Genomic DNA, 11974 nt, shown 5'->3' with positions numbered 1-11974 from the left:
ATGAAGTGTTCCAAGATATGTTTTTGTACAGGGGGAGGAATATAAACGGTGCAAATGTACAGATAATCAGTTTGACCATTGGTATTTAACAGTTCGAGTTTAACCCATAAATCCTCACAGTGCGATTCATAGGCACATATACGAAAGAAATGGAAACGCTTAGAAACAGCTATTAAAACCCCACCACCCAACTTATCAGCATGGAAACCGCTGCTTTCACGATCGCGCCTATAGACTAAATAACGATCATCGAATAATTCAGTATCAGATACACTGCTATTTAACCATGTTTCCGTAAAAACTATTACATCAAAGTTACAACAAACGACATTACTAAAAAGTTCCACAGTTTTAGTTTTAAGCCCTCTTACATTTTGGTAAAAACAGTTTAAAGTGCCCTTCAGTAAAAAAAAAAAGCAAGTTTAGCGACATTATGACAACTTATTTAACAAATCGATGTTATTAACATGAATTAGATTAGACTGCTCGTTCTTTCGCAAATATATTCTAGAATCACGCACCCAGACGTATTTATATCCAAGCTCACGAGCTCGAGAACGGGTAACAGCATGTAGGGATTTGATCTCACTCGTAAGATGCTCCGCAACATAAATGGCAGTCTTTTTGATTCCTCCGATACCCAGATGGCTGGTATTCAACTTGTCATCTCGATTACTTTTGTTAAACTTGATTGTTGATGCAAGAAACTCATCGCGCAGACGCGGACTATTAAATTTCACTAATATGGAGCGTGGGCGAGGACTGGAGTTGTTCATCTTTGCAACGCGAGAACAGTAGTGAATTTGCGCCTCGTTGACTGGACATTTAATCACTTTTCCCAGCTGCATAACCGTGTTAATTAAATTTTCCGCCTTATTCTCAGGGACACAATTAATTTCAATATTAGAAGAACGCGCGTGGCGATCAATTTGAGCTACGCGAGACGACAACTCTTGGTTAGTAGTTCTTAATGATTCGACCTCAGATTTTAGACCTTTGATGATTTTAGACTGCACATCTTGCTCCGCCTTCACTTTCTCAAGCTCAGCATTAAAGTGAGTCATCGACAACTCGATAGAAGACATAGAGTTGCGGAACTCCGTCATTTCGGGCTGGATTTTATTCGCAAACAACGTTTGAAGTTCTTCTCGGATAATGTCACGTATGTTGCTGGCCGATATGCACGAGCAACTGTTCCCAGCACGTGACCTCGTGCGTTGCGTGACGAACTCCAATTGCGGAGATGCAAGGACACCACTATTATTACTACGAACTGGAGTATTAGAATTATCACCTCCTGTGCGCTCGCGACTGCGACATTGCACACAAATCCATCCAGATTTAAATATAGCGGACAAATCATGGAAGTCCGGCAGAGAGATGTTTACGCAAAAATGGTGGTAACTGGCCATACAGCGTGAGCAATCCATAGATGGAATGTTTGCTAATTCTTTTAGACATGCGTCACATATTTTAGAATCTGCCATGTTTCAGGTTTTACACTAATACTGCTCTTTAAAATTTGTATTAATATCGTAATAAATATTAATCGATTAAACACCTTTCAAGATTTATTGATCTTATTCGATTTAATGATTTCGATTCTATGAGGCCAAATGACTTCCCCTCGTCCATCAGCTGTCAACTGTCAACTGTCAAATGGCAGCTGTCAAATGTCAGCCGTCAGATTACTGCTGTCAGATGTGACCTTGCTGTCAAATATTAAGAATTAGCTGTCAGCTGACAGTGACACCCGGCGGCCAGAGTTGATTTTGACTTTCATGTTGGTAGCACTCACCCACTAAATGTTGTACAACTACCCACGTTAGCAATGATACAAAAAGCTCACGCAAAACTCTTAGAACGCTGCTTCACCTAATCCTTCTGCTTGCCGCCGAGAATGATGTCTACCAGAACTCCTTTGATACCAGTTTACACTTTGAACACACTTTTCTTAACCTATGCGAAGTTTTACTGAAGTTTTCGATGAAAAATAGAACCAGTAACGACGATACGTGCTTTTGCAATGATAACCGGATATCGATATTTAAAACTAAATATCGAAAAACACATGTAAACATTAACAAAGTATATAAAAATAATATTAAATAAAAACCAGGATTAATAATGAAGTATGTTGCCGATGAAGACAAAGTGGCGAGTCACGTGAGACACAATATGCGCTTATAACAGAGTCATAGTTACTACAAATCCAGCTCAATGAGCGTTTCGTACCAAATAGTAGTAGTAATATTAGTCAAGGTTTTATAACTATCGTACTAACTAAAGGCCTGGTCATTTTATCAAGCAGCTAGATTGATCAGTAATCCAGCTGTTTAAATGACAATCAACTGACTATATCCGATAAACATTTTACGAATGCGCCGACAGATACTCATTCAGTTAGTAGTTAAGTCGTTCAGAGCTCCGTTTCAACGGACCGTTTAGTTGAGACTAACTTGTTAATTGAAAGGCTTTTCTTAAAGTTCCATTTAAATTTAATTAAGATCTGATAACTACTTTTATCTTTATGTCTTATTATGTGTCGTCGAATTGAATTCGGTTTTTTCCGTTTGCGAGCAAACACAATTATACGTTAAGATAATTTGAAAGTACCTTTAAAAGTCAAACAAAAGTAAATTTTGATTGACATTGACAGATTGTTTGATTTGATTCACCAATATTAAGCCAAAGTTAGAACCCCGAATATCCGATTAAGACCCATCCCGGGTCTTTATTAATAATTAAATAATTCAACGGATATATTTAAGTCGTGTTGTGAATATAAATCAGTTATTAAACTCTCTGTCCGTCCGTCCGGACCACTTGTAAATCAATCCGCTAATCTTCGCGGCGCACTCGCGGGCGCCGGAGCTTTTCGGACCTAAATATGAGAATGAAAAATTGATTAAATATATGGCTTTCATTTTTAAAAATATATTTTTATTTAAAGTTTGTTATTATTGCGTAGTACTGTTTTTTTTTTTTATTATTGTATAACAAATTTCGACGCTGTTTTTTTTTTGTTTTTGTACATCTTAAAGTTAATAGGTAGATAAGGGGACATCCATTACTTACGTGAGTTATTTTTCGATCAGCTTAAACCCCTCTTAGGTGAGGTTTAGTGAGATTTACTTGGAGCGGTATTAAAAAATACATACATCCCTAAATTTTCACCCTTCTACCACGAACGCCTATTTTTAATTAACGTTTAGCGTCAAAACAACGATTGCCGGAACTGCTAGTATAATATTTAAATCTCTTGAATAAAATTTGAAACAATTAAAGTTTTCGATCAGCAGACCGCAATATAGAATGGAGATTCAATTAGACCGGCTTTAATAAAACATTCAATATTGTACGGCCAGACGTTGGATATTGAATCGTAATATTAGTTGAATGAGGAGCACAGATGGTCTAGTGGTTAGAAGACTAGATTTAATACCAGACTATAGCGTGTTCAAGTCTGTGCTGGATCTACTAAATTGCTTATGTGTTTTTGTTTTTAAAATTCTCCGTCAAAGACATTATAAGGTAAATCCCTAATGTTGTCTTTTCATGCAATGAAATATTAATCTGAGAATAAGCGTGTGGTCAGCAGAATTAGGTTGAAAGGGGCGTGTAACATGTTTGTGTCCGTCCTTCGAGAAGACGCATATTTCAAAGTATATTTAAAACATTGAATAAATAATAATTAACAAAAACATATTGATTTTTTTTTCATCATAAAAAATATACAATACATTAAATGGTATTTCTCTTTGTGCTTCTTTAGGGAAGGCAATAAAAGCCCAAGAGTAGAACAATGTACTCCAATGATTATGTTTACTCGCAAACGAAAAAAATCGACTTCAATTACATCGAACAGTTATACAACGTAAGTAGGCGAAAAAATAGTCAAGTGATTGACGCATTGTCCCAAATAACTCAAAAAGTACTGGTTGTATCTCGATCAAATTTAGATTGGATCATGCGATAAACACCAGATTTCGATTAAACAAAGAATCATCGACATCGGTACAGTGAGTAAAAGTGAAAAGTGTGGTAACACAATTAAAAAACAGTCGAATTGGGAACCTCCTCCTTTTTGAAGACAGCTACAAATAGACGTTATTCTTGATGGATTATTTAAAGACTGGTATATCTTACGACGTACGACGTGCTGTGTGGCTACGGCACTAAAGAATTTAGCCACCCCCTATCTTCCCGTGGGTGTCGTAAGAGGCGACTAAGGGATAACAAGGTTCCACAACCACCTTGGAACTTAAGAAGCCGACCGATGGCGGGATAACCATCCAACTGCTGGCTTTGAAATACACAGGCCGAAGACGGGCAGCAGCGTTTTCGGTGCGACAAAGCCAGTACTGCGGTCACCAACCCGCCCGCCCAGCGTGGTGACTATGGGCAAAACACATGAGTTTACGTTATTTTTGGCGTAAACTTGTGGAGGCCTATGTCCAGCAGTGGACTGTATAGGCTGTAATGATGATGATGATGATATCTTACGACCGCTCTGGTGTAATGGTGCGTGTGCTGTGTCGGCGGCGCTAAACGCCGACGGTCGCGGGTTCGATTCCTGCTCGGAGTCGATATTTGTGTTTATACAAATATTTATTTCCGGTCTGGTTGTTAGTCCTTGTGGGTCTCTCCACCGTGCCTCGGAAAGCACGTTAAACTGTCGGTCCCGGCTGTTAAATTGTACTCCTGATAGCGATCGTTACTCATAGTAGGGAATATATCCGCCAACTTGCATTGGAGCAGGGTGGTGGAATAAGCTCTGATCGTACTCCTACATGGGGAAAGAGGCGGATGCCCAGCTGTGGGATATTACAAGCTGAAGTGTTAAATCTTAAATATTAAAATGCCATTATATTTTTATATCAGACTTCACTTCAGTCTTACAGAAACTAAAACAGCACACGCAGATACGAAATCTCACAATCTCTTGAATTTATAACTTTTGATACAGATCAAGGTTGCATTCTAAAGCTGCATATCGATAATGTCGAGAAATTGTAAACAAGTACAAAATTATGAATCTGATCAATCTGAATGTATCGCGAACTGCTATAGCATCTAAATATTTAGAAAGCATTCCGAATTTAGCTACATTTGAATAAACAGTAGTATAATAAATTCTGCCTTGAATTACGTTTGCAGCAGTCAGGAGGTTGAAAAAAAACGGAATAATTGTTAACTATTTATTAATAATATATTAATACAATAATTATCATATAACTTAAGGGGCTACACAACCTCAGCTCGAATTCAAATTTCACCCATACTTAAATAAAGATGAGAATTGAGAGCGCTTGGTTGTTCATTGCGCGAATTATATGTATTTTCTCCCCACAAACATTATCAATAGTTATTTTTTAAAAAACGCAACATACAAAATGTTCTTCATACTTATTTCAATTACCATGCTTAATCTTAAGTCCATAACTTCTATATTTACTGAGATATTGGGGTTTTAATACAAAAATAGAGGTAGCTTTGCGATTTTTTTGTATCGAGAAAATTTTATGGAATCGTGTTTTCGAAACATATGAAAGATAGTTTATGTCCTGAACTTTACCATACATAAATTTCAAAGTTAAATATTCGGTAGTTTGGAAGATATGGACATCCTGCCGAGTGGAAAATAAGCAATTTGAGGTAGCATACACTCTTACGGTCTTACTTATAAAAATCTCGCTAAGCAATACTTAGCCACCGCTTAGTTAAACCGCTCTTAAGCTACAAATGCATGTTTAACTTTTGTTTACTTATAAACGTTGATTAGCTGTTACTTAGTTAAGAAACGAACAAAGAATGATAATTTTTTTTTCTAACAAACACACGCAAGTAAGTAGATCAAACGTCACAATATAACAGATGATTTATGTGAAATCCGCCATCTTGCCGCTTAGCAGGAGTTAAACTATGCCTCGGCAGTGTTTAAATTTGACGGCTATTTAAACACTACTTAACGACTTCTTAACCCTAAATAGTGTTTATAAGTGAGGTTTTTGCTAATCCGTTGCTAAGCAATTGATTAAAAATTAAGAAACGTTTATAAGTAAGACTGTTAATGTTATAACTAACGACTGCTTTAGTCCAAGTGGGACTAAAGAGTGATCAAAATAATGTTATAAATAACAAAATTAAAAATTAAAACAATGGGGCATTGAAAGGCTTATACGGGGAACGCGGCTAATGTGGTAAACTCTTAAGACGCTTGGGTGGTCGCCAGGTGGTCGCTTAAGAAGATCCATCAGTTTAGTACGTAAGCATTTTCATGGGATCGGGGTTCCGTAACTTTCAGGAGTTACAAATCGCGTCGAGCTTTTAAGGCAATCGCTAGCGGTATCGCGGAAGTGCAACTGCGTCCCCGTGATTCCGCCCAGACATGTCGAAGGAACACCCCAGAGGTTTTAGTGCGTACGACTCGGGCATACCCTCCAGCTCCTCCGGGCTGTAAGCATCCACTAGAGATTTCCTCTGGGTAAAAAAAGGGTTCCGTAACTTGTGTCTAAACATAAAGATATTTGAGAGATAATGGTTGTATCCCATACTCTCTATGATCTTCTTCTTTATGAAGGTCATAAGGTTGTTTATGTCGTATTTGGATGTGTGTGTGCGCGTATCTGTCATTATCACACACATCATTATTACACACTTACATAACGTTTGCTTGTATGTTACACTAGCCTAACCCCACGGTATCAGTGTGCCTCCGACTTTACTTCATACGAAGATAATTAAAACAAAATAATTTAATATAAGAAACCCACGTGTGCCCACAGCCTTATTTCACTGTACGGCACACGTGCAAGATTTCAACATCATTTCGGACGAAGATGACCAGAGACGAAAGGCGACCATCGCTGAGACCACCGCAGCGACGGCCCCACCATGGAAACCTTTCTTCAACTTCGTTTTATTTAATTATTCATTTACTTAACATCAGTAGGGAATCACCTCTCTTTAAATATAAGTTTAATTATAATTTTAATTAATAAAGTATTATATATAAGTAAATTGCTTTTTTTGGCATCTGCAGCTGTAACAGTCGTAAGTTGTATGTAAATATATTAATTGTTTTATTTTGTATTTTTGAAATAAATAAAAAAAAACAATTAAGTTCTGAACGTATGTTGGATTCATAAAGTTTAAGAGCTAGTAACGAAATTCTTATGAATCGAAATATGTTAAAATTTAATTAATTTTAAATTCTGAACTACTTCAAATAATATCCACTATGCCTTCCCCATCCAACGCTACAACAAAAAGTATTCTTTATTTACATCAGCTTTATCCAGCAAATGTTTGTCAAAGAAGACCTTTTAATTACAGTTCCTGTCGCAGAACCGAATCAAGTCTGTGGTTTACAAACAGTAATAAAGGAACGTCAGAGCGAAACCATTACTTGCAATTATCTTCGACAACGATTAACTGATGCTTGTGTTTGACTGTCAGGGAACATAGCTCGTACGTCTAAAGTATTGAACTAGCTGTTGCCCGCAGCGTCGTTCGCGTAGATATAGGTTATATTACTATAGGTTATATTACTAACTGTGCCCGCGTCTTCGTCCGCGCGGAATATTAAAAAATTGTTTTGTTCAGTTCGCAAAGTTACTAAATAAATAAATTTCTAAAATAAAAGTAGCCTAAGTCACTGCTTACTACATCAGTTATCTTCCAGCGAAAGTCCCGTCAACATCGGTCTAGCCGTTTCAGAGATTAGCCAGAATAAACAGGCAGGCAGACAGACAAATATTGTAAAAAATGTTATTTTGGTATATGTACCATGTTAACATCCATATGGATTTAGTAAAAAGCGGTTATTTTAATGTTACAAACAGACACTCCAATTTTATTTATTTGTATAGATACTAAATTAATACCTAATTATAATATTTCAATAGTACCATAGTCGCAAAATTTGTTCTTAGTGGACGTATACTAAGTATGAACTGCCTTCTGAATTTCAAGCTTGTAGCAAACAAATAAAGTGAAGGTCTTCCATAAAAACTTTTGAAAGCCCTTAGATCCCTTTAATCCAGCCCTAGCTACTTCTCTGACAAATTTTATATTCATGAGTTAAGTGCTTTTTGAGATTTCATGATGAGTTACTGAACCTTTAAAACATTTTAAGTTTATAATTCAACTTTACTACCGCTTCAGCCTGTAATATCCCACTATTGGGCATAGGCCTCTTTCCCCATGTAGGAGAAGGATCAGAGCTTAATCCACCGCACTGCACCAATGCGGGTTGGCGGATATATTCTTGAGTAACTAATAGATAATTATAAAGATAATTCTATGAGTAATAATCGCTATCAGGTGTACATGATAGCGATTATTACTCATAGAATAATTACCGGGACTGACGGCTTAACGTGCTCTCCGAGGCACGGTGGGGAGACCCACAAGGACTGCACAAACACCCAGACTACAGCAAACACCTGTATGACCAATACAAATGTTTGTCATGTGTGGATATCGAACCCGCAACAAATTCTCGAACTACTACTAAATAAGATAAATAAGAAAAAATAAAAAAATATTTTTTATTTTGCTCAAAGTAGATAGTTTACATTATTTACAAGCCCTGTGGCCCGTGATAGCTTAAAAAGTTGTGTAACAGGCCACAATGTCTTCCCCAAAATAGTTATTTGTTACAAAATCATATTTTGCGTTCAGATAATAAATAGTTACAATAATAAAACAAAGACTATAAATACACATTTAAAAAAGGTTGACAATTATTCAATTATTCATCGAAAAAATAAATAAATATCAATATATTTGACGCACACAGTCGACTGGACCCAACTACATTGCTATGTATATAATATTATAATACGTGAAGCAAAAACTTTTGTACCCCTTCTTACGAAAATTGCGCGGACGGAGGAGTATGAAATTTCACACACTTATAGTTCATATAGAGAAGAAGTGCAAAATGCTAATATTTTTTTTAATTACGTAAAAAAATTAATAAAAAAAAACAATACACACACTACCGTGTATTTGACACACACACACTACCGTGTTTTTGACACACACAAACGTATATATACTCTTTTGTTTATTATTATAGAAGTACAGTCTTTGACAACAGAACCTCAATAATGATAAAACTTATAATTTAAGTTAATTATGATCGAATTTCGACCACTGGGCGACCGCTAGTATTTATTACACTGTCTTGCTTTACATAAATCTTTATCAATAATTTCATTTATCTTATTAACTTAATTAATTTTAAGTCGAAAAATAACTATCAAATGTTACTGGTATCAGAAGATCACAAAATAATATTGTTTTCAAGCAGTGTTGTGTTCATGTGGTGAGTAATTACTAACCTAGAAGACTAGAGCTCCTGGGTGGAATTGGGGATAGGGTCGCCACGCGCTTGCGATGCTTCTGGTGTTGCAGACGTCTATAAGCTACAGTAATTGCTTACGACCAGGTGAGCCGTACGCTTGTTTTTTTTTTATATTTTTTATTTAAAAAATTACATCATTACATCCACGGACTCAAAATACCCATGCCTTTTATTAAACATGCATTATAATTATATTAATACCGCAGGCGATTTGTCATACAAAATACAGATCGACAGTCCTGTGACTGCCGAGTAAAACTAGGTCATGGTCCGACGCTGACGGTTTTTTTTTCCTTACAAATACTCTTAGATCACTCATAATTTTTCAACATTTTATTCATTTTCTTATCTTTGTCTATATCTACACTTATTTGCTAGTTACCATATACGCCGTACGCTTGTTTGCTGACCCGAGGTATATAAAAAAAACCGATTAAAAAAATCGTATTAACGATAAAATACCAAAAAAAAACATACATTCGTTCGCTCATTGAAATCGAAAAATTCCATTTTCGAAATAAGTGAAAATATATAAAAATAAGAGCCCTGTATTGATAGATGTTACCAAGGGATTTCAGAATTCATCAAAACGAATTGTCTACATTTCAGTCACGTCGCGAGATAGCGAGTCTTGTATTGCGTCGATTTTTATTCTCCTGTTGTTTTCCGTTTGCAATGAAATCGACTTTAATATCTTAATTCTGCAAGATGGGAATTGTTTCGAGGAAACCACGCGATTTGTAACAAGTATAATTGTCTTTGCTCGCAAACGAAAATAAGCCGACTTCAATTACATCGACAAGTAATACAACGTAAGTAGACGAAAAAAATTAACAAACGCACTAGTCGTCACGGCTATTTTCGAGAGTTCTCTTCGATTTCTCTGAGATCCCATCATCATATCCTGGCTTTCTTATCTTAGTACCACCCTTGGGATATCTACTTTCCAACAAAAAAAGAATTATCAAAATCGGTTCATAAACGACGAAGTTATCCCCGAACATACTTAAATATGTAACATACTTAAATATGTTAAATATATATTATATACGATCGAATTGAGTAACCTGCTCCTTTTTTGAAGTCGGTTAAAAAACAAGGTCTTTTCCCGCTGTCTGTATGCTTAGATCTTTAAAACTACGCACCGGATTTTGATGCGGTTTTCTTTAGTAAATAGAGTGATTCCAGAGGAGAGTTTATATGTATAATACATGCATAATATAGTAGAGGAACACTGATAGTTTTTGCAGCCGTGTGAAGCCGGGGCGGGTCGCTAGTCTACAATATGTTCACATCGTATCAGTACTACTACTTATTATTACCAACAGAGCTCACATCACAGAAAAAAATTACGCATAATATTGATATTATTTTTGGCGTGTAGCTGTCAAACACTGGCTCGAATGTGGAATATAGTCTAATCATTCCCTTGTTCTTACAAAATGTGTCTTAAACAGATACTCTCTAATCAGTCACCTAAAACCTTTTTCCTTATTTCGAAATTTTATAATATCATACATAATGACAATTCACAACTTAAAAACAAATAATTTACAGACGATTCCGATAAAAATCATATCCGCGCGAAAATGTACATAAAGACAATTCCCTCAATTGAATCAGTACCTCTCAAGATTATTGAGCTTGAACAATGAAACTTTATCAGCTTTATGATAGTAGAGATTACATGGGCCTCTTTCTCCATATAGGAGGTGGATATTTCCTACTAATAGTAGCTATTTATTTTTATATTTACACTTTATTGTACGTCAAACAAGAAATAAAATAAACAACTAACATTAACGATAATCTATAATTATATTAATACGTGAAGCAAAAACTTTGTACCCCTTTTTAAGAAAATTACGCGGACGGAGGAGTATGAAGTTTCACACACTCATAGTAAACTATATAGTGAAAGAGTGCAATATGTTGATATTTTTTTTAATCGTGCATAAAAAGTACGTAGTACGTACGTATGTAAGTAGTATCAGTAAAAAACATTACACACACTACCATATATTTACATACGCATATTATACTCTTTTGTTGATTATCAGTCTGTAGTCGAATTAAAAAATTTAAAAAGAGGTTCTTTATTTTCATAATTTTTTGGTTTTCTTTCATTTAAATTTTTAATTATGGTCGAATTTCGACCTCTGGACGACTACTTACTAGAAACTACTTAGTAGAAAATGTACAAAAGGTGACCTTATTGCTTAAAGGTAATCTCGTCCAGGCAACTTTAGGGCAAAGGAGATGATATATTAAAGATGTAGGTGTACAGTTTAATGTTATAGAAAATAATATGAAACAACTCAATAAATAGACATTATGATATATTATGATATGATTATTAGATTGTTTACATATACATAACACATATACACACATTTTTTTTTTAATGTCACTAGGTCGGCAAACAAGCGTACGGCTCACCTGATGGTAAGCGATTGCCGTAGCTTATAGACACCTGCAACACCAGAAGCATCGCAAGCGCGTTGCCGACCCAATCCCCAATCCCCCCAGGAGCTCTGGTTACCTTACTCACCAACAAGAACACAATACTGCTTGAAAACAGTATTATTTTGCTGTGGT

The sequence above is a fragment of the Melitaea cinxia genome, chromosome 24 (assembly GCF_905220565.1).
Source record: "Melitaea cinxia chromosome 24, ilMelCinx1.1, whole genome shotgun sequence".
Taxonomy (NCBI): Eukaryota; Metazoa; Arthropoda; class Insecta; order Lepidoptera; family Nymphalidae; genus Melitaea; species Melitaea cinxia.
Note: the sequence above shows the minus strand (reverse complement) of the source record.